General features: G+C 48.4%; 1 protein-coding gene across 14 annotated transcripts in view; it reads right to left on the bottom strand.

Moving 5' to 3' along the window:
- The window catches only part of CCL25 (C-C motif chemokine ligand 25), a 32,892-nt gene that overhangs the window by 5,824 nt on the left and 5,533 nt on the right, over positions 1-21,535 (bottom strand). For 2 of the 14 annotated variants that reach the window (XR_013358254.1, XR_013358255.1), the window contains 2 exons: positions 16,099-19,821; positions 14,754-15,094 (listed from right to left, as the gene is read on the bottom strand). The exons of 1 other annotated variant lie outside the window; for it this stretch is intronic. The gene's annotated coding sequence lies outside the window, so the exon portion shown is untranslated. Of the gene's footprint in view, positions 1-14,598; positions 14,697-14,750; positions 15,095-16,098; positions 19,822-21,535 lie in introns of those variants that run through there. 11 more of the 14 variants (XR_013358259.1, XR_013358262.1, XM_077860155.1 and 8 more) reach the window with 10 other exon arrangements.

The raw sequence follows: 21,535 nt of genomic DNA, 5'->3' as shown, positions 1-21,535 counted from the left end.
CCCAGCCCCGACCGCGAGGGCCGTTGGGGGTGGTCTCCAGCCTGCAGCTGAGCCAAGCTGAGGGACTGACCACCTGCCAGGGCCTGCAGGTTGGAAGGGCCCGCGAAAGCCTTCCTTCCGTGAGCCCAGCTCAGCTCTGGGGGAGTCCTCCTCGGGAGGGAACCGCCAGTGAGTGCACACAGGTGGACCCGGTGGGGGGGATGGGCTCTGTGGTGGGGAACCGAGCGAGGCCCTCTGGAGGCCGACTCCCATTTCTCTGCTGGAGAACCCTCCCAGGTGTCCAGTGTTGGCCCACTTCACAGAGGAGGAGACAGAGGGTCAGGGAAGCTCTGAGAGTCATCAGAAAGGCACAGGGGCACTGGCGAAGTGCCACCAGCTGCAGGGTCCTCCTGCAATTGCTGTCGCGTATTAGATCCCTGTGCTGCTTACAGCTCTCCTGAACCTCTGGTGCCTTCAGGACCCTGCTCAGGTGGCCTCTGAAAGCAGCAGCCAGGGGCCCTCTCCCCCTCACCTCCCCACGGCCCCACACCTTGCGGTTGTGCTAGGCCTGGACTCCTGCTGTGCCTAGTGGCCTCTCCCTCTGGCCCAGATGCACAGTGGTTACCAGACAACTGGAGGGAGGAAAGGGGTTTTTCCATGATGTCTTGCAAGCCTCTGGCTGGCCTTCAGGGACTTAATTTATAGACTGTCTCTGTGTGACCCCTTTCGCTGTGTTCCTGATGTGGTTGACCCTGCTGCCTCCTGGAAAGCTGGCTTTGAGGGGCTTCCCCTCTCAGGCTGACCAGGGGTCTCTGTGTTCCATGGGGTAGCTGCAGTGACTATCCAGATGGGGGCCAGGCCCTCTAGAAGGACTTGGGCCATCAGCACTGATTTGGGCAGCCTTGGCCTCTGTCCTGGTGCTCCTCCTGTTCCTACTGGACGTGTGGGGGACAGGCTAGCTGGACTGCCCCAGCTAGGAATGTGGCCTATTGCCGAGCCTGTCAGGCTGGGCTTGAGGCAGAGGTGGTATGGAAAGGGTGGTGGGCTCTGAGGGGAGAGGCCCACAGCGCCCTCCAGGAGACCCTCTGTGAAGCTGCTGAACTCCATTCACCTCTTCCACACAGATTTTCTGGGTGCCTCTTCCATGCCAGCCATTTGCTAGGCCCCAGGGTGATAGCAGTGAGTAAGCAGATATGTCCCAGCCATGAAAGATGACAGTGATGTCACGGATCCTCACTGAACATCTGTTGGGGGCCATTTGTTATCTTATTCATTCAGGAAACACTTAGCAAGTGCCTACTGTATGCCAGGCACTGGGCTGGGAGCCAGGGAAAAGCAGTGAAGGAGACAGATGGTCCCAGGGTACAAGAGACAAGACAAGCTGCAAATATGAAGCAAGATACCCTGAGATTAGGAACACTGCTACAAATCCTGGTGTGACAGGAAAACACTGGGGATGGGCTGGGTTCCTCCGAAGAAACTGGCCTGAGATGACAACCGCCCTATAGGATTAATATTCATCCCCATTTTACAGGGAAAACACAACCAACTACAGCTCAGAGAGGCTAAGTCATCTCCTCAAGTAAACAGGGCTGGATTCCAAGCTCAGCTCTGACCCCTTCATTCTGCATGTACTGATTGGGGGCTGGATTAATCATGTCTTGGGGCACCTGGGTGGCTCAGTCCGTTAAGCAGTTGCCTTCAGCTTGGTCATGATCTCAGGGATCCTGGGATCGAGCCCCAGTTGGGGATCCCTGCTCAGCAGGGGAGTCTGCTCCTCCCTCTGCCTCTCCCCCTTGCTCTTCCTCTCTGTCAAATAAATAACTTTTTTTTTTTAAAAAAGCATGTCTTTAAAACAGTTTTTAATATTCTATTTTATATAACCCTATCTATAACAATATTATCATTTCCACATGTTAATATGATCCATTATGATCAAATAAGAACAGTTAATCAGATGCCCCGACCCTTTTTGACATAGTAAATCTTGATTGTACATTTTGCAGCCTATTAGCCACACGTGGCAGCTAGTGTCTAACCTGGTGGGCTGGCCAGTTCTCGCCACAGATGCCTGTCAGTTCATTATTTTACACTGATTCTTTTCAGTTTTGTTTTTGTATTAAGACTTATTATTATTTTTTTAGAGCAGTTTAATTCTTCCAGTGACGCTGAGGGGAAGATACAGGGATTTCACACCATACACTTTGCCCCACATATGGACAGCTTTCGTTATCAATATCCCACACTGGACGGTGCATTTGTTACTATCAGTGAACCTGACTGACAAATCACTATCATCCAAAGTCCATAGTTTACCTCACGGTCCACACCTGGTACTGTACATTCTACAGTACCATTAATGGCCATCGTCTCCTGATCTGTTAGTACGTTTCAACAAACACGCATCCATCTTTATGGTACCATACAGAGTATTTCATTGCCCTAAAAATCCTCTGCGCTCCAAGCATGTCTTTTTTATGATGTTTTGATAGCCAGGGCCCACTTGATGATAGAAGGCCTGCCCCTCCCAGGGTTAGCAGATTCCTAGAGATAGTAATTGTCTCATGAGTGCGCCTCCCATATGCAAACCAGCGGGTCCAGAGCCCACGCCTGAGTGCCCTCCTTTATGGATCTCACTCATGGCCACTGTCTCCTGCCCTGATCATCCCAGAACCAGAGACTAGACAACTGAGGGACGGCCCCTATACCCCAGAGCCTGCTGAAATCATGCGAACCAGCCAGGCCTGAGCCTGCATGTGCTGCCTCACCCACTCCCTCTCACAGAATACAGAGTACAGGCTCTTACCCACGTTCTTCCCTCACCCCTTCTGCCTCCTGACCAACTCTGGGCTGTCCCCATGTGGCCCTGTGTGGCATGGTGTGCCCCCTCCTCTTGAGATCTGAGAGTAGCAATCGATCCTTTTATTATTATTTTGAGAGAGAGAGAGAGAGCATACACATGTGAGCAGGAGGTGGGGCAGAGAGAGAGAGAGAATCTCAAGCCGACTTCACTCTGAGCACAGGGCCCAATGTGGCACTTGATCCCCATGACCTTGAGATCATGACCTGAGCCGGAGATAAGAGTCAGACACTCAGGTGACTGAGCCACCCAGGCACCTCCTCATTCTATCTCCCCCACACACACCCCGCATTCTATCTTTTTAGTGGCCATCACCTCCTGATCTGTTAGCCTCACCATATCTGAAAAGGAATAAAAGCTATGCTTTAAAGCGGGTGCCCTAGGATATGCAGAGAGCTGGAGAGAGAACAGATAATCGACGTACCACTCCCCATGTGAGGCTCACAGATGGTGGGGGGACAATCACAGGATTCATGGTCCACATTCTAGAGGGATGTCTGCGTGCAGGCTGTGGGGATGCAGAGGGTACCCCCAGGTCTCCAGAGAGAAGAGCTACTGAATGGAGACCTGCAGGGCAAGCAGGTGTTAGGCAGAGGTCAGACAGAGCAGGACGCCAGAGGGACCTGCCAAGTGCAGGATGGCTGGGGCGGGAGATGGGGTGGGTAGCGGAAGATGGGGTGGGAGGAGACTATCTATTCAGGGCCTCACCTACTGAGCCAAGAAGGGTGACCTTCATCAAAAGGGCGCTAGGGAGCTGCTGACGGAGTTAGCTGGGGGAGGGTTGCGGTCAGTTCTGTCTGTATCTGAGCTCTGCCAAGGTCATGAGAAGATGCAGTGTGGGGACATTAGCCCAGACAAGAGAAGACTCAAGAATAGTAGCTTGTCTTCCTACGGGAGCTGTGAGGAAGGTCCTTTTTTTTTTTTTGGAAGGTCCTTTCTAGTCCCTTTCATGCTCTACAGCAACAAGAAATAATTCAGGAAATGTTTACCAAAATCTACTATGTGCCAGGCTGGGTAGTTACAACACAGTAACAAGACAGATTTAGTCCCTACTGTCATGGAGATATTTTAGTTTTATTTTTCTAACAATGGGCTTACAATAGCATCTGATGAATGCTGAGATGACATGAAACTGGGACCCAGGAAAGAGAAAAAAAACAAGTAACTAAACTCAGAAATGAAAATGGGGGAGGGATGCCTGGCTGGCTTAGTCTGTAGGGCATGCATCTCTTGATCTTGGGGTCATCAGTTCAAGTCCCACACTAGGCAGAGAGATCACTTAAAAATAAATAAATAAATAAATAAATAAATAAATAAATAAATAAATAAATAAATATTTTTTTAAGATGGGAGGCATAACTACTGCCCTTACAGAAATTTTTAAAAAAGATTAGAATATTATGAACAGTTGTATACCAATTAATTAGATAATCTGAATGAAACTAGCAAACTACCAAAATGGACTCAGGAAGAAATAGAAAATCTGAAGAGGGCTATTGAAGGTAAAGAGATTGCATCGGCAATCAAAAACCACCCCACAAAGAAAATCCAGGACCAGATGGCATCACTGCTGAATTCTACCAAACATCAAAAGAATGAACACCAATCCTTCTCAAACTCTTCTCAAAATATAGAAGAGGAGGGAACACATCCTAGCTCATTTTATTCTATGATATCAGCAGTACCTTGATACCATAGCCAGGCAAAGACATGGCAAGAGAACTATAGACCAACATCCCTGGTGAATAGGGAAGCAAAAATCCTCAACATATACCCCACAAACTAAAAATACACTATATGTTCACTAAATTGAATTTAAATTAAATTTAAAAAATCCTCAACACAGAGTTGCAAGCGAAATCCAGGAGTATATTAAAAGGATCACATGGGATGCCTGGGTGGCTCAGCAGTTGGGTGCCTGCCTTTGGCCCAGGGCAGGATCCTGGGGCTCCAGGATCAAGTCCCACATCGGGTTCCCAGCATGGAGCCTGCTTCTCCCTCTGACTCTGTCTCTGCCTCTTTCTCTCTCTGTCTCTCATAAATAAATAAATAATCTTAAAAAAATAAATAAAAGGATCACAAACCATGAACAGTAGATGTGTCTTGGGAATGCAAGGATAATTCAATATTTGAAAATCAATTTAAGATGGCACATTAATACAATGAAGGAAAAACTACACGATCACCTCAACTGATGCAGGTAAAAGCATTTGACAAAATCCAACACCCTTTCTTGATAGGAGCACTCAACAAACTAGGGACGGAAAGAAACTTCCTCAACCTCAAATGGTAAAGGGCACTTACAAAAAGACCCACAGTGGGCAGCCCGGGTGGCTCAGCAGTTTAGCGCCACCTTTGGCCCATGGCATGGTCCAGGAGACCAGGGATCGAGTCCCACATCAGGCTCCCTGCATAGAGCCTGCTTCTCTCTTTTCCTGTGTCTCTGCGCCTCTCTCTCTCTCTCCCTGTGTCTCTCATGAATGAATGAATGAATGAATGAATGAATGAATAAATAAATAAATATTAAAAAAAAAAACAAAGACCAAAAAAGACAAAAAGGCCCACAGTGAATGTCACACTCAGTGGTGAAGCTGAAAGCTGTGCCCCTAAGATCAGAAACAAGAAAAAGATGCCCACCTTAACCACTTCCATTTAACACTGTGCTCAATGCTGGAGTGGGAGCAATTAGGCAAGAAAAGGAAATAAAGAAGGTAATTGAGTTGGGAAAGAATAAATGATATTCACAAATGACATGATCATTTATATATAGAGAATCCTGAAGAACACACACACACAATTAGAGCTAATAAAGCCAGTAGAGTTTGCAGAATAAAAGTTCAACACACAAGAAAATCAGTTGCATTTCTACAAAATAGCAATGAGCAATTGACAAGGAAATTTTAAAAAATTCCATTTACAATAGCATCAAAAATGATAAAATACAGAGAACTGCAAAACATGCTTAAAGGAATTTAAAAACCCAAGGAAATGGAAAGGCATCTCCCTGCTTGTGGAAGACTTGACACTCTTAAGATGGCAGTACTCCCCAGCATGGTCTACTGGTTCAGTACAATCCCTCTCCGAATACCAATGCCCATTTCTGCAGAGATGGAATAAGAGACTCTAAAATTCATACGGAATTGCAGCACTGAGCACTGAGTCACGTAGGGAAGTGCTGAGTCACTATACTGCATACCTGAAACTAATAAAATCCTGTATATTAACTGAAATAAAAAAAAAAAGTAGTGTTTAAATTCCACATACCTGAGAAATTTCCAGCTTTTTTTTTTCCTGTCACTCATTTCTAGCTTCATCCCACTGTGGTCAGAGAGGATGGCTTGTATCGTTTCCACCTTTTAATATTTGTTGTGATTTACTTTCTAGAAGATGCACTCCATGCATTTGAGAAGAATGTGTGTTCTGCTGTTGTTTGCTGGAATATTCCCAATATATTGAGTAGGTCTGGTTAGGACTGCTGTTGAAAATGGAGTACTGAAGCCACCAGCTACTACTGTAACAAAATCTGTTTCTTCCTTCAATTCTGCCAATGTTTGATTCCTATTTTCTGGGCTCTGTAGTTTGGTACATATATGTTTATACTTCCAAAAAAATTTTTTTAAAGATTGTATTTATTTATTCATGAGAGAGAGAGAGAGGCAGAGACAGGCAGAGGGAGAAGGAGGCTCCATGCAGGGAGCCCGACATGGGACTCAATCCCGGGACTCCAGGATCACGCCCTGGGTTGAAAGCAGGCACTAAACCACTGAGCCACCCAGCGATCCCCCCACCAATTTTTTTTTTTAAGAAAAAAAAATTTTTAAGCAATTACATCCAACATGGGGCTCAAACCCACAACCCTGAGATCAAGAGTTGCACACTCCACCCACTGAGCTGGCCAGGTGGTGGTAGGTATAGGTTTATAATTATTGTATCTTCTTGATAGACTGACCCTCTTATAAACAGGTAATGTTCTTATTTGTTTCTCATAACAAGTTTTGACATAAAGTCTATTTTGTGTGATATTAGTATAGATATCCTAGCTCTCTTTTAATCACTATTTACATGGAATATCTTTTCCCTTCACTTTCATTTCAACCTATTTGTCTTTGGATCTAAAGTGAGTCTCCTGTGGAAAGCATACAGCTGGATCATGTCTCTTATCTCTTCTGTCACTGTCTGCCTTTTCTTTGGAGAGTTTAATCTATTTATCTTTAAAGTAATTACTGATAAGAAAGGACTTACTTCGGCTCTTTCACTATTTGTTTTAAGGGTATGTCTTGGGGCACTTGGGTGGTTCAGTGGTTGAGTGTCTGCCTTTGGCTCAGGTCATGATCCCAGAGTCCTGGGATCAAGTCCTGCATCAGACTCCCTGTGGGGAGCCTGCTTCTCCCTCTGCCTATGTCTCTGCCTCTCTGTGTCTCTCATGAATAGATAAATAAAATCTTAAAATAAATAAAGGTATGTCTTATACCTATTTTGTTCCTTAATTTGTTCATTATAGTTTTCTTTTGTGTTCCATTGATTTTTTATAGCGTACTATTTTGATTCCCTTATTTCATTTTCTGAAAATAATGTTTCATTATTTTCTTACTATTTACCTAGGAGTACAGTTAATATCTTCAATTTGTGACAATGCAGTTTAAATTAATACAGATTAGCTTCAACAGCATACAAAATTCTGCTCATATATAGCTGCATCCCTTCCCTTTTATATTGTTACTGTCACAAATTACATTTTGATACACTGTATTGCCATTAACATATCTTTATAATTCTCACTTTATCCCCTTGTTTCTGAAATCATACTTGGGGGGAAAATGAGTTGCAAAACAATAATACTGGCTTTAATATTCACTTATGTAGTTACCTTTCCAGTGTTATTTCTTCATATGGCTTTGAGTTGCTCTTGAGAAGGACTTTAGTATTTTTTTGGTAGGGCAGGTGTACTAGTTACAAAGTCTCTTAACTTTTGTTTATCTGGGACTATCTTAGTTTCTCTTTCATTTCTGAAGGCTAGTTTTACCGGATACAGAACTCTTGGTTGAAAGGTTTTCCTTTCAGCACTTTAAATAACATTCACTGTTTTCTGGCCTCTGTGATATGTGATGAGAAATCAGCTGTTAGGCTCATTGGAGATCGCTTATATATAATGAGTCACTTCTCTCTTGCTGCTTTATAAAGGTTCTCTTTGCCTTCCTTTTCCTTTTTTTTATAGAGTTTTTTTTTTTAAGATTTTATTTATTTATTAGAGACACACATATAGAAAGAGAGAGAGAGGCAGAGAGGCAGAGACACAGGCAGAGGGAGAAACAGGCTCCATGCAGGGAGCCTGACGTGGGACTTGATCCCTGGTCTCCAGGATCACGCCCTGGGCTGAAGGTGGTACTAAACCGCTAAGCCACTGGGGCTGCCCTTCCTTTTTCTTTTGTAAAAAAGATTTATTTATTTTAGAGGGGGGAAAGGCAGAGGAAGAGAAAAAAATCAAGCAGACTCTGCACTGAGCGCAGAGCCTGATCTCATGACCCTGAGATAACTACCTGAGCCGAAACCAAGAGTTAGATTCCTCACCAAGGTGCTACCCCAGTTGCCCCTCCTTGTCTTTATTTTTCAATAATTTGGTTTTAATGTCTTGGTATAGATCCCTTTGATTTTTTCTGCTTGGTGTTTGTTGAGCTTCTTACATGTATAGATTCATGGTTGTTATTAAATTTGATAATTTTCAGCCACTACTTCTTTGAATACTTTTTTTCTCTTCTCCCTTTGCAGTGCCCATTATACACCCACTTATACATTTGCTGGTGTCCAAAAGGGGTTTCAGGTTCTGTTTATTCTTCTTCTGGCTCCTCAAACTGGATAATTTCATTTGACCAATTCTCAAGTTCAGTGGTTCTTTCTTTTGCCCACTGAAATCTTCTGTTGAAATTCTCCAGAGAAATTTTCATCTTGTCTTACTTTCCAGCTCCAGAATTTGTTTCTTTCTAATAATTTCTATTTCTTATTGACAGTCTGTATTTGATGAAACATCATTCTCCTGATTTCCCCTAGTTCTTTGTGGTTCTGTTTAGCTTTTTGAGCATATTTAACACAGTTGATTTAAAGTCTTCAAGTCTAATGTGGGTGTGTCCTTAGGGATCACTTGTTTCTTATCTTCCTGCAAATGGGCCATACTCTTGTTTCTTGGCATGCTTCATTTTTGTTATGGTTGAAAATTAGGCAATTTGGATAATGCCTAATTTACTAAAAATGTAGTAATCCTGTAAATCAGATTTGTCCCCCTCTGGGTTTGTTGCTATTGTTGTTGGCTGTGGGTTGCAGTTATCTGAGTGACTTTTCTGTAATATTTTAAAAACTGTTTTCTTGTGTGTGGTCTCTGAAATGTTGGTTCCTTTAGCTTCTGATCAGTAGTTGTTGGACATTTAAATGCCTGAAGGAAGAAGGAAGCGAGGAGGAGTGGGAGGAGAAGGAAAAACGTGAAAAAGGAGAGAAAGAGGAAGAAGGCAGGAGGGAAGGAAGGAAAGAGAGGAGACAAAGTACTTTCCTAGTCTTTGCAGACTGTGTTGGACACTCCTTGATGCCAAGCCAGGTTGTTTACAACTCTGTGTTGGCCTTCACTTCCTCCCTGTGGTACGCCTAAAAATCAGCCAGAGGTGAACATTTAGGGGCTTCTAAAATCTTCTGAGTATGCATTCTGCCGCAGGCATGGGAGGTTTTTCAAAGTCATTATTCCCCAAAGTAACTCCTCCTCCAGGTAACTCCTCCCCCAGCTTCTCCTCTCAGACTTTCAGCAGGTCTACTGTTTTGTCCCAACTGTAATCTTTTCCCCCACATGGCAGCACCCTGTTCATTTGCCTTCCAGCTGTAGTCGAGGGATGCCCTTGACTAGTCCCTTCCTGCTTTGAGAGTTACGTGGGCAAAACAGGGGCCAGTGCCTTGCATCATTCCATCAAGGAATCCCCACACAGGTCAAAGCAGATGCACACAAGTCCTCAGGAACAAGGAATTTTTGTTTCGTTTTGTTTTGGTGGAGGACATTAACAACTGACTTTTATTTGAAGCAATGGCACAAGTGAAAGAAGTGAAGTGGATGTCCTAACACAACTGAGAGAAAAGCGAATGGTGAACACAACTTGTGTGCACGCCTGGTGCGGAAGTCACTCCTGTAGTGGTGGGGAAGCCCATGGAAGGCTCAGCTGTCATCACTGGCCCCAGGTGTCCTTGTCAAAAAGACACTCTGCCATGCAGGGGTTCTGGGACCCCATCTTGTGCAAGCTGGTTACGTAGTCACCCAATTCTTTGACGGATTTCATCTGCCCATTCAGTGTAGTTACATGAATGACTGGGCCATTTTTGTCAGTGGACACTTGGTACAGTTCCAGTTGTGACCAATTCATGTTTTTCTCCCAGCATAACCTATGCTCCACTGTATCTGGCCTGCTCTCCCAGCCACTACAGTCTGGTTTCCTGATATCCTTTTTTGTTGTTTTGTTTTAGATTTTTATTTATTTACTCATGAGAGACAGAGAGAGAGAGAGGCAGAGGGAGAGCATGCAGGGAGCCTGACATGGGACTTGATCCCAGGTCTCTAGGATCAGGCCCTGGACTGAAGGCGGCGCTAAACTGCCGAGCCACCCGGGCTGCCCCAAGGTTTCCTGATATCCTGAGGGAAACTTGGCCACCTTGTGGGTCCTGCAGTTTCTCAGCATGGTCCCTCTCCTCGTGAGGTTGGTGAGGAAAATTGGTGGTGACATTCCTCATTGACTGCAGGACTCTGGCACCTCCTAACCACTGGGCTATGGGGTGCCTCTGCTAAAAGAAAGGGATGGGGATGTCTGAGTGGCTCTGCAATGGAGCATTTGCCTTTGGTTCAGGTTGTGATTCTGGGGTCCTAGAATCGAGTCCTACGTGGGAGCCTGCTTCTCCCTCTGCCTGTGTCTCTGCCTCTGTCTCTCATGTATAGATTTAAAAAAAAAAAAAAAGGAGGGGATGGGGAAGCTGAGGAGTCTGAAAGCCCCATGGGGCCCCAGGCTGTACCCAAATTGACAGCAGCAGGGTGTCAGGGCTGGCTAGGTGGGTGGCGTGGTGCTCGGCCCAAAGCTGTTGTGCGTCTCTCTCACGCTGGCTCTGGAAGCCAGAGCAGTGGTGGCAGCTGGTCACCAGGTGTGTGTTTGGGTGCTGTGGGGAGGGGCTGTATCTGGAGGGGTGTGGTGGCTTTATCCTGGGCTGCTGGTGCCAACCAGGGCCAGCCAGCATGGTGGTAATGCCAGCTACCTTGCAGGGCTCAAGGGGGGTGCTGCAGAACTTGTGATGCCAAGTAGATGAGAGGACCTGTTGGGTCACCTCTTGTTCACGTGAGCTCTTGTGGGCTTTTAGCTGAGCAATCAGTCCCTCCTCTTCTGGTATAACCAGACAAGTAGACCCATGCATCCACTCCTGCCACCTCCTTTGTACCACATTTTCTCCTCTCTGCCCATCCCCAGCCACAGGTCTGTCCCTCAGTGCTTTAAGATGTAGATTTTATTATTATTCAGGGATGGTGAGGCTAACAGATCAGGAGACAATTGCCATTAGTTTGTTACTCACAGATCCCAAGAGGAGGGAGCATGTCACACCATGTGGGGCCACACTAGGAAGCACCAGGGTCGGTCAAGAGGCAGAGGCAAGACAGAGATGTGGGCAGGAGCCCATATTTATTGTGGTTTCTACAGGATGGAAAGGTGGGGTCAGCAGGCTCAGGACTGGCTAGTTTGAATAATTTCTCCAGGCTTTGGGGTGTAGGGCCTAGCTGTCTGGCCCCCTGGCCCTGGGGGACATCAGGGCAAGGGAACATTGTCTCATGGAGCATGGCAGCCTGCTAACGGGATGGTCAGAGTGGGAGCACGGGCAGGCAAGGTGTGTCCTACCTCTAGGAATCAACTAGCCCTGGGAGGGGCAGTCCTTCCCACAGCAGCAAGAGCCCCATGATGTCAAAGCATCAGTATAGGAAATAAAAACCACACTCAACCCTCTCCTCACCTCTCTGCCCTCCCCATGCATTCTTCTCTCTTGCCTCGTTCTGTGGCCACCCCCTTTGGCAGTGGATAAGTGCCAAGGATGCCTCGCCAGTTTCCCTGATCCCAAAAAACCTGTCAACCCTGACCCTTCCTGCCTACAGTCCCAGTCACCTCCTGCTCCTGAACTCTCCTCCACTGGCTTCATGGGAGCCTGACAGCTGCCCTGGCCCCTGGTGGCTCCCCTGTGGCTCCGGTCTGTGTTTGCTTCAGAGATAATTCCGTTTGCTTCAGAGACACTCCCCGCCTTGGGTCCTTCCCTTCTCCTCTCTGTCATCTCTGAGACAAGAGCATTTTCTCACGGTCCTGTCCCTGGTCCCTTTCTGTGGGGTCAGGCAGATATCAGATGACCACAGAGACAGAGTCCTGCGGCTCGTGCCCCAAGAGCCAGAGGCCAGCCTGAGCCCAGGGGCCCTCCCCAACTCAGGCCTGTGTCGGGTCCCTGTGGCCACTGTAACAAATCACCCCAATCACATGGTGGCTTAAAACAACACAAAGTTATGATCTTTCCATTCTGGAGGGCAGAAGTCTGAAAACCAAGCTACTGGCAGGGCCAAGATCCTTCTGGAGGCTCTGTGGGCCATCTGCCTTCACCCCCTCCAGAGTCCAGAGCGGCCTGCACTCTCTGGCTCAAGGCTGTCCTCCTCCTGCAAAGCCAGCAGTGGAGTGCTTTCCAGTCTCTCTATGCCCGACTACTGTTGCACTCTCCTTCTCTGCCTCTCACCCTCCTGCCTCCAAGGACCCTTGTGATGACACTGGGCCACCTGGATAATCCAGGATCACCTTCCATCTCAGAGCCTTAACATGACCACATCTGCCAAGTCCCTTTTGCTTTGTAAGGTGACATGTTCTCTGGGGATGAAGACATGGACATCTTGGGGGGGAGGGCATTGTTACCTGCCATAGCACCCGTGGATCTTGGTGGGAAGGGATATGTGGACCCAGTTCTAGAAAGCGGGGCATGAGGGTGGCTGTGGGGGTGGAAGAGAATTCTGGGTCCAGGGACCAGGGCATATCAAACAGCAGGCTCCCTGAATACCTGACCTGGATCTGATCTGAAGGCCCTTGACATGAGCCCAAGAACCCGGGCAAGGGAGTCCCCTTTCCAAAGCTTGGCTCTATAAAGTGGGAGATTCTTACCTGGGCCAATTTTGCCCCCAGGGGACACCTGGCAAAGACTGGAGAGATAACTGGTTGTCACAGCAGGGGAGAAGGGATGGCTAGAGGTGCTACTAAATGTCCTGTCCCTCCCACCAGGAAGACTCCTCCGGCCCAAAGGTCTGCAGCCTTGAGAGCGAGAAGCCTTGCTTACAGCAGAGCTCCCAACAGCTGCTTCCTGGCCTTGTCTCTCCAAACCCTGAGGGGCTCCCCGCCACCTCCTTGGAGGGTTTCTGCTCAGTGACCTTTGGCCTTTTGTGCGAGTCCCGCCTTCCTTGGGAAAGGCAGTTTTCAGTTTCTCCTGACCCTTGGCCTGCTCTGGGTACATCTGGGGGTGTTGAACACTCCTAACTGGGGAATGCAAAGGCCTAGGGAGATGGCTGGAAACACAGCTGTGCTTTCTCCTGACCCTGCCCAGCCCCACCTCGCCCAAGGCTGACCACTCTGACCTCTGGGTCCCCACACCGGGAAGGTGAGGCAGATGGTATGCTAAGGACACTGGTCACAGGGCAGGGACTAAGCTAGCTCACTCACAAGGCATGGGGCAGCAGGGGACAGAACCCATGACAGGAGGGGGGAGTTGGGAGTGGGACACCCCCTCCAGGTCCTTGTTGCTATTGCCCTACAACAGCCATGTCAGTGACACCCCTGGAGTCGGCTACGTTGCCACTGGGCTGGGGCAGGAGTGGAGTACCCTTCTTGCTCACCAACTGTGGAAGAGACCCCAGCACAGGTGGTCTGATTCACTGGTGGGGGCGACGGGGGCAGGTGCTGCCGAATGCCAAAAACCCACGCTGGGGTCTCAGCACTGTTGGTCCTCCCAAGAAGGGCCTGCTTCTTGTTCATGTGGCCAGCAAACCTTTGATGCCTACTGGGTGCCAGGCCCTGTGCTGGCCACTGGGGATGACAAGCCTCAACAAGCCCCTCAAGCAGCCACGGTGACTCGGGAGAGCAGGGTTCATGCTACCGACTGCTTAACTGAGCCAGACCCTCTGGCGGGGGTCTCCCCACCTTCCTCATCGCACCACCGTTCTCTTCTGTGGCAATGGGCTTAACGCATTTCTGGGGGAAGGGACCGGGGATGCCGGCCAGGGGAAAGAAGGGAAGCAAGGGTCTGGGCAGAGCAAGCCCTGGCGCAGCAGCAGAAAGAAGGCAGGACAACACATGTCCAGTGGGGCTGCCCTCGGTGTGAGTCCAGGAAGACCCTTGCTCCTGGGGGTAAGAGGGCTGCTCTGGGAAGATGGCCAGTCCCTGCAGCTGCTCCTGGATCCCCTCTCCTGCCCCTGTGCGGGCTGTAGTTTATCTGGCCAGCTTCTGTGGATTTTCACGTGGCCCCTCCCTGGGCCTGAACCCCGATGTATGGCTCCCCAGGCTCCCATCAAGGCTCCAGGTCAGCCCCATCCACCAAAGAATGGGGTGTTCAAACCCCAGAATCCTGCGTCCTTAACTGCGGAAGGCTGGACAGTGCCCATGGGTGACGAGGGCCACCAGAGCTCCTGTGCCCACCCCTGCTGAAATTCTGCAAACTGTGGCAAAAATCCCACACTTACCTACCTAGCGTGACGGGCTGAACTCTGTGTCCTCTCCAAAATTCATGTGTCGCAGCCCTTACACGCAGGGCTTCAGGATGTGACTGTGTTTGGAGACAGGGCCTCCGAAGAGGTGATCAAGTTAAAATGAGGCCATGGGGGAGGGGGGGCTAATCTAATATGACTGGTGTCCTTATAAAAAGGGGAAATTAGGACACAGATGTACACAGAAGAAAGACTGTGTGAGGACACGGGGAGAAGGTGGCTGTCTGCACGTCACGGAGGGACACCTCAAAAGAACCAGCCCCACTGACACTTTGATCTTGGGCTCCCTGCTTCCAGAACAAACCATGAAGAAACAATTTTTTTAAATAAAAAAAAATGATTTTACTTAAAATGTACCTTACATACATATACTATCAAACGTTTATTTAGGGGTGTCTGGCTGGCTCAGCTGGTGGAGCATGCGACTCTGGAGATCTCAGGGGTTGTGGGTTTGAGCCCATTGGGTGCAGAGATGACTTAAAAACAAAATATTTAAATAAACAAACATTTATTTGATGTCCTTGATGTGAGGAAACAAATAGATCTCTGTTGTTCTAAAGCACCTAGACCAGGCCACTCTGTGATGGCAGCCAGAGCAAACTAATATGTCCAGGATGTACCTGAGTAAGATAATAGCGTATTGGATGCCTAGGGGTCTGGGGAGGGAACAAAGATCAAGACATGACCTTGGTGGACAAACATTATATGTTCTCATTCATTTGGGGAATATAAATAATAGTTAAAGGGAATATAAGGGAAGGGAGAAGAAATGTGTGGGAAATATCAGAAAGGGAGACAGAACGTAAAGACTGCTAACTCTGGGAAACGAACTAGGGGTGGTAGAAGGGGAGGAGGGCGGGGGGTGGGAGTGAATGGGTGACGGGCACTGGGGGTTATTCTGTATGTTGGTAAATTGAACACCAATAAAAAATAAATTAAAAAAAAAAAAAAAAGACATGACCTTGGTTTCTCCCCTCATTCATGTGGACCTAGTGCTTCCACTACACACTGAGGGTGGCCCCTTGCCTCCAAAGTCAGCCATCCAAAACCACTGGCCCTGGGTTGAACAGGGGAGTGGAAATAACACCCCAGAGATGCCACCATGAACCCATGACCCCCCAGCCAGCCAGGCTCTCCTTCTCCACAGTGGTCCATGCAAACCTTCTCGTAGGACCACTCCTCTCTCCTAGACCCACCCCCACAGTTCTTATCTGCATCTTATTTCCTCCTGACCACCCCCTTGGGGCTGGGGCTGGGGCCTCTCAGTGCTGGCAAGGCTGCTCCTTTCTCCACTCTCCCCCTCCATTCTTTCACCCTCAAGGGGAGGGCCCTGTAGGTGCAATTCTGGGCCCGTGGGAGCTGTTTGGCCCTGTGGCCCCATCCCCTGGCCCCTCCCTGCCATCCTCTGGGAATGTGTGACCTTGGGCCCACTTGATCCTCCCGTAAAATGGGGCTAACAGGCCCTAGCTCAGAGGCTTACCATGAGGACTGAACGGCACCCAAACATGGGGCATCTGGGCGGCACGGTTGGTTATGAGTCCAACTCTTGATCTCAGCTCAGGTCTTGAGCTCAGGGTCGTGAGTTCCAAGCCCTGTGCTGGACTCCGTGCTGGGAGTGGGGCCTACTTAAAAAAATAAATAAATAAAGATAAAAATAAAAATCTTAAAAACACGAACGGCATCCACATGGTGGTCAGCCTGGAGGCTGGGAGCCACTCTTACTCCATATGGCTGTGACCTCCTCCCCATCCTTTCTAGCAGATGTGCGATTCATTAAGCCAGCCTCATCTCTGGGCATTTAGATCAGTGCTAAGCTGAAGGTAACTCACTGCAGACTATGAGAAACATCTGCCAGCAAACAGCCCCTCCATGGGTGGCTCAGGATTACTGTCAGTGGTACAACCACGATGAACCTTTTTCTGTGCTGGGCAGGTGTCTTCTGATGGGTGTCTTTCCAACTTAACACATCTGCCACCCCGGAGGAAAGCCAGTGCTGGGGGTTCCGGCAGCGCTGGAATGATCTACACCTTGACTAGCCCTTACCCTTGGGCCCCTCCTTGATGACTCGGTAGACCCACTCTGAGGTTTGTTGACTCTCTCCTCCTGCGGACTGTTTCTGATCTTTGCTCCTTTGGTTCTTATCAATTTGCGTGAGCTCTTAAGAAACTGATAACACCTGTCTTGTTCCATCTACCCAACTTGTTCTCGGTTGCACATGTGCAGAGTTCAGTGTGCACAAGGCGCTCTGAGAAATGCTGCTGGGTGTGCTTTTGGCTATTTTGTCTGGGGAGCTGGGAGGTTTGAAGCCTTTGCGATCCAGGGAGCATGGGTGTTGCAGGGTGGGGCAGGACCTGGTAACACAAATACTCGGCCTTGGTGCTCCTGCCCCAGCACATCATGGCCAGGTGGGAGCCACCTTGCAGGTAGACCACGGCAAATCCGAGAGTCCCTGGCCTGCTTCCTGTGAGTGCCTGGATAAAGAACAAGGCTGGATAAGTGTCACAGCAAGTTGATGGCCTGCCAATGACCAATGAGCAGGAAGCCATTTCTAAAGAAAAGATTGGGGACAACAGTCTACTGGTTCCATATGACCCACCCATTCCACTCCTAGCTACAAACTCAAAAGAATGGAAAACATATGTTCCTATAAAAACTTGTCCGTGGGGCACCTGGCTGGCTCAGTCGGTAAAGTGTCTGCCTTTGGCTCAGGTCAAGATCCTGGAGTCCTGGGATTAAGCCCTGTTATTGGGCTCCCTGCTCAGTAGGGAGTCTGCTTCTCCCTCTGCCTCTCCTGCTCAGGCTTTCTCTCTCTCTCTTTCAAATAAATAAAAATCTTGGGACACCTGGGTGGCTCAGCGGTTTAGTGCCTGCCTTCAGCTCAGGGCATGATCACGGAGTCCCAGGATTGAGTCCCACATCGGGCTCCCTGCAGCGAGCCTGCTTCTCCCTCTGCCTGTGTCTCACCTCTCTCTCTGTCTCTCTCAAGAATGAATAAATAAAATCTCCCCCCCCCAAATTAATTAATTAATCTCTAGAACAACAACAACAAAATTTGTCTGTGACATGTTCACAGCAGCATTACTCACCACAGCCAGGAAGTGGGAATAGCCCACACATCCAGCACATGATGAACAGATAAACAAAATGGGGTATAGCCCTATAGGGGATATTACTCAGCCATGAAGTACTAATTCCTACTCCAGCGTGGATGGAGGACCTTGCTGATGGGATGCTCAGTGAAAGAAGCCAAACACAAAAGGCCATGTTATATGATTCCATTTACACGAAGTGATCAGAATAGGCAAAGCCATGGAGTCATCAAACGCTAGGAACTGACAGCTAATGGGCATGGGTTTCTTTCTTTCTGGGGTGAAGAAAAGTTCTGGAATGAGACAGTGGTGATGTTTGTACAACTATGTGAATATATTAGAAACCCTTGAATTTTTACTTAAAAAAAAACTTTTAAAAAGCAGCACTGCAGAAAGCCCCACAAATACAGTGAAATGTTTATAAGCAAAACACGAAAGGGAACGTGTAGGTCATTAAATGGAAAAACCAGAAATCTTTAAAAAAGAAAATTAAAAGTGACAGCGGCAACTACAGTTGGTGTAAGAATGAGGGTGACAGAGTGAAGGAACACCTGGAAGTGAAAGTGATCGCTCCTGATAATCCTCCAGGATGACCAGGAAAGCCAGGCCACTCCGTGACCCCAGGAAACAGAGCAGCAGGGCCTTTCCTAACCTTTGACTTGATGAGAGATAAAAGCGCCCAGTGCTGTTCTTGCCAGCAAGATACTGCCGTGGAATGGTTATGGGTCAGTTGCCGAAAGATCATCCTGGAAGGCAAAATTTGCCACACTTGTCCAGGTCAGTGACCCATGTTATCTCTGGTGGTGGCGTTCCAGGAGCGATGGGTTTAAGAAGCGAACCGGGCACCTAGGGGCTCAGTTGGTTTGGCGACCAACTCTTGATCTCAGCTCAGCAATCGATCTCAGAGTTGTGAGTTCAAGCCCCATGTTGGTCTCCACAATGGGCACAGAGACAACTTTAAAACAACAACAAAAAAGCGGAGCCCTTCCTGCTCTCTGGGGTGTTAACCACGTTAGACGCTCTGCTCGGTGCCGGCTCTATACGTGTCTCTGAGGTGGTGGTGCCACCTGCCTTTCACAAATAGGCAGACGGAGGCGCAGCGACGTTATAAGCACAGCAGTACCTGAAAGCAAGCCCTGCATTTCCATGTCTCCTCCAGGGCCGGGTCCTTCAGGTCGGAGATGTGCACAAATAGGAACCAAGGTGACTCACACCTGGAAGGGGCCAGTCCCCTTGGCATGGGGACAGGAACTCCAAACTGCTGCCCTGAAAATACATGTTGCTGCCTAAGGAAAAATAAATAAAGCTTCCTGTTTCTTGACACAACTGACCTATTGGGCACTTGAGATGGAATCAGATTGCAGCTCAGACTGCAAAGCGCATGAGTGCCAGAAGGCTCTCTGGGCTTGTTCAGGCCCGCCCGGCTTCTGCCCTCATAATGAGCGTCTGCTTTGATGCCTGTTTGGGAGCTGGCCAGCAAACGGCTCACCTGACAGAGAAGCCCATTTCTTGTGTCCCCCAGAAGAGCCCCCACCCATATTCAGAGCCCTGGAAATGGTTCAAATGCAACTCCGCTCCCCCCTCCTCCACCTCCGTCACTGGGCCTAACAAATCAGGGCACCTCCTTTTCCACATCTCACTGGCCACCCGTTCCCACTGATCCCACCTCATACACATCTGGACTCCTCCTCTCCATTTTCAGACCCCATCCCCTGCCCCGGGTTGTCTTCACAGCCTCCTGCCGATATGTCTCCATCCTTTGAAGTGTGTACACCACCTTTGCCTCTGGTTCTCTTCCTTCAAGTAAATAAATAAATAAATAAGTAAGTAAATACACAAAATCAGTCTCTCATCTAAATTTGTCTTGGGTTCAAGACAAATTCTTTTATGTGCTCATTACCCACAGCAGGTGTGTTAGTTCCTCGAGGCCACTGTGACAAATGACCACCCCCTTGGTGGCCTGAAACACCATACATCGATGCTCTTACGGCCCTAGAGGTCAGGTGTCAGCAGGGCTGCAGGCTTTCTGGAAGTGCTAGGAGGAAATCTGTTTCCAGGCCTTTTCTAGCCTCCAGAGGCTTTCTGCATTCCATGGCTCACGGCTCCTCCTCCACCTGCAAAGCCAGCAACGGGATCACCTCTTTCACATCTTTTCCAACTCTGGGCCTCCTGCCCCCGTTACAAGAACCTTGTGATTACACGTCCCATGAGGATCATCCATGACAATCCTCCCTCCTCCAGATCCTTAACTGAATACTCTGTGCAAAGTCCCCTTTGCCAGGTAAGGTCTCAGACCCATAGATGCTAGGAGATTAGGACATGGACAGTTTGGAGGGGCTGCTGTTCTGTCCCCCATAAGAGGACTCACGTACTTTTTCTGAAAAAGGCCTGATGGTAAATACTGTAGGCTTTGTGGGCCATATGGCCTCTACTCACCAGGACCAGCTACATAATTTTCAGGGCCCAATGCAAGATAAAAAATGAGGGGGCCTTCATTCATAGATTATTAAGAATTTCAAAATGGTGACAGAAGTGCAAGGCTTGGTGAGACTACACAGCGTGCACAGCCATGAAGCAGGCCCTGCCCGAGCAATCTGCCTCTGCCGCTGTGGCCAGAATGCAGCCATGGGCCATATGCAGACAACAGATGACGCTGTGTCACTATCAAACTTGACAGGACACCTAAACTATAACTTTCTCATGTCACATGATGCTATTCTGCTTTTGCTTTTGCTTTTGTTTTGAAGTAGGCTCCACACCCAACGTGGGGTTTGCACTCACGACCCTGAGATCAAGAGTCCTGTGTTCCACCTCCTGAGCCAGCCAGGCACCCTTCTTTTGTTATTTTTTCAACCACTTAAAAATGTAAACACCAGGGGCACCTGGGTGGCTCAGTTAAGCACCTGACTTTTGGTTTCAGCTCACGTCATGATCTCAGGGGTTGTGAGATCAGGCCCAATGGGCTCCACACCAGACATGGAGCCTGTTTGAGACTCTCTCTCCTTCTCCCTCTGCCCCTCTCTGCCCCCTCATGCACCTGCACTCGTATACTCTCTTTTTTTTTTTAAGACTTTATTTATTCATGAGAGACACCGAGAGAGGCAGAGACACAAAGGCAGAGGGAGAAGCAGGCTCCTCAGCAGGAGCCTGATATGGGACTTGAACCCCAAGACCCCAGGATCATGACCTGAGCCAAAGGCAGAGGCTCAACTGCTGAGCCACCCAGGTGCCCCTCACACACTCTTCAAAAAAAAAAAGAGCAAACCTCATTCTCACTAACGGGTTGTACAAAAACAGGCGTGGGCTGAATCGAGCTGTAATTTGCCAGCTCCTGGTCTATAGGATAAAATCCCAGCATCTCTGCCTGACTTTCCAGGGCCCTTTGAAACCGGAGACAGACATCTCGCTAGTCCTACCTCACAATCTGCATCCAGCACTCCTGATGGCTCCTGGTTCCTAACAGATCCCCTGGGACAAATCTGAGCCTGCGCTCCTCTGGGTCCCTATGTCGAGCAGCTCTACCTCCCACCTGATCCCGCTGTATTCCAGATTGGACAATGCCCTCCATGAGAGACGGTGCTCTGTGCCTATCCCATGTCACCCTGGCTGGATTTATGTGTCTACATGTCTTCCTCTCCCTTGGGGAGTGATGTGCTCAAGAGTGGGAATGCAGGCTAAGTCGTCTCTGTGTCTCCTGACCTCACAGGCCCTTAGAGCTTGCGCTTAGAGGGAGAGCAAGAACACCTAGAATTTTTTTTTGTTTTTGTTTTTTGTTTTTTTTTGTTTTTTTTTTTTTGAACACCTAGAATTTTGATGACTGGAGTGTAC

This window comes from Canis aureus, chromosome 19, assembly GCF_053574225.1.
Source record: "Canis aureus isolate CA01 chromosome 19, VMU_Caureus_v.1.0, whole genome shotgun sequence".
Taxonomy (NCBI): Eukaryota; Metazoa; Chordata; class Mammalia; order Carnivora; family Canidae; genus Canis; species Canis aureus.
Note: the sequence above shows the minus strand (reverse complement) of the source record. Positions and strands in the feature narration are given on the sequence as shown.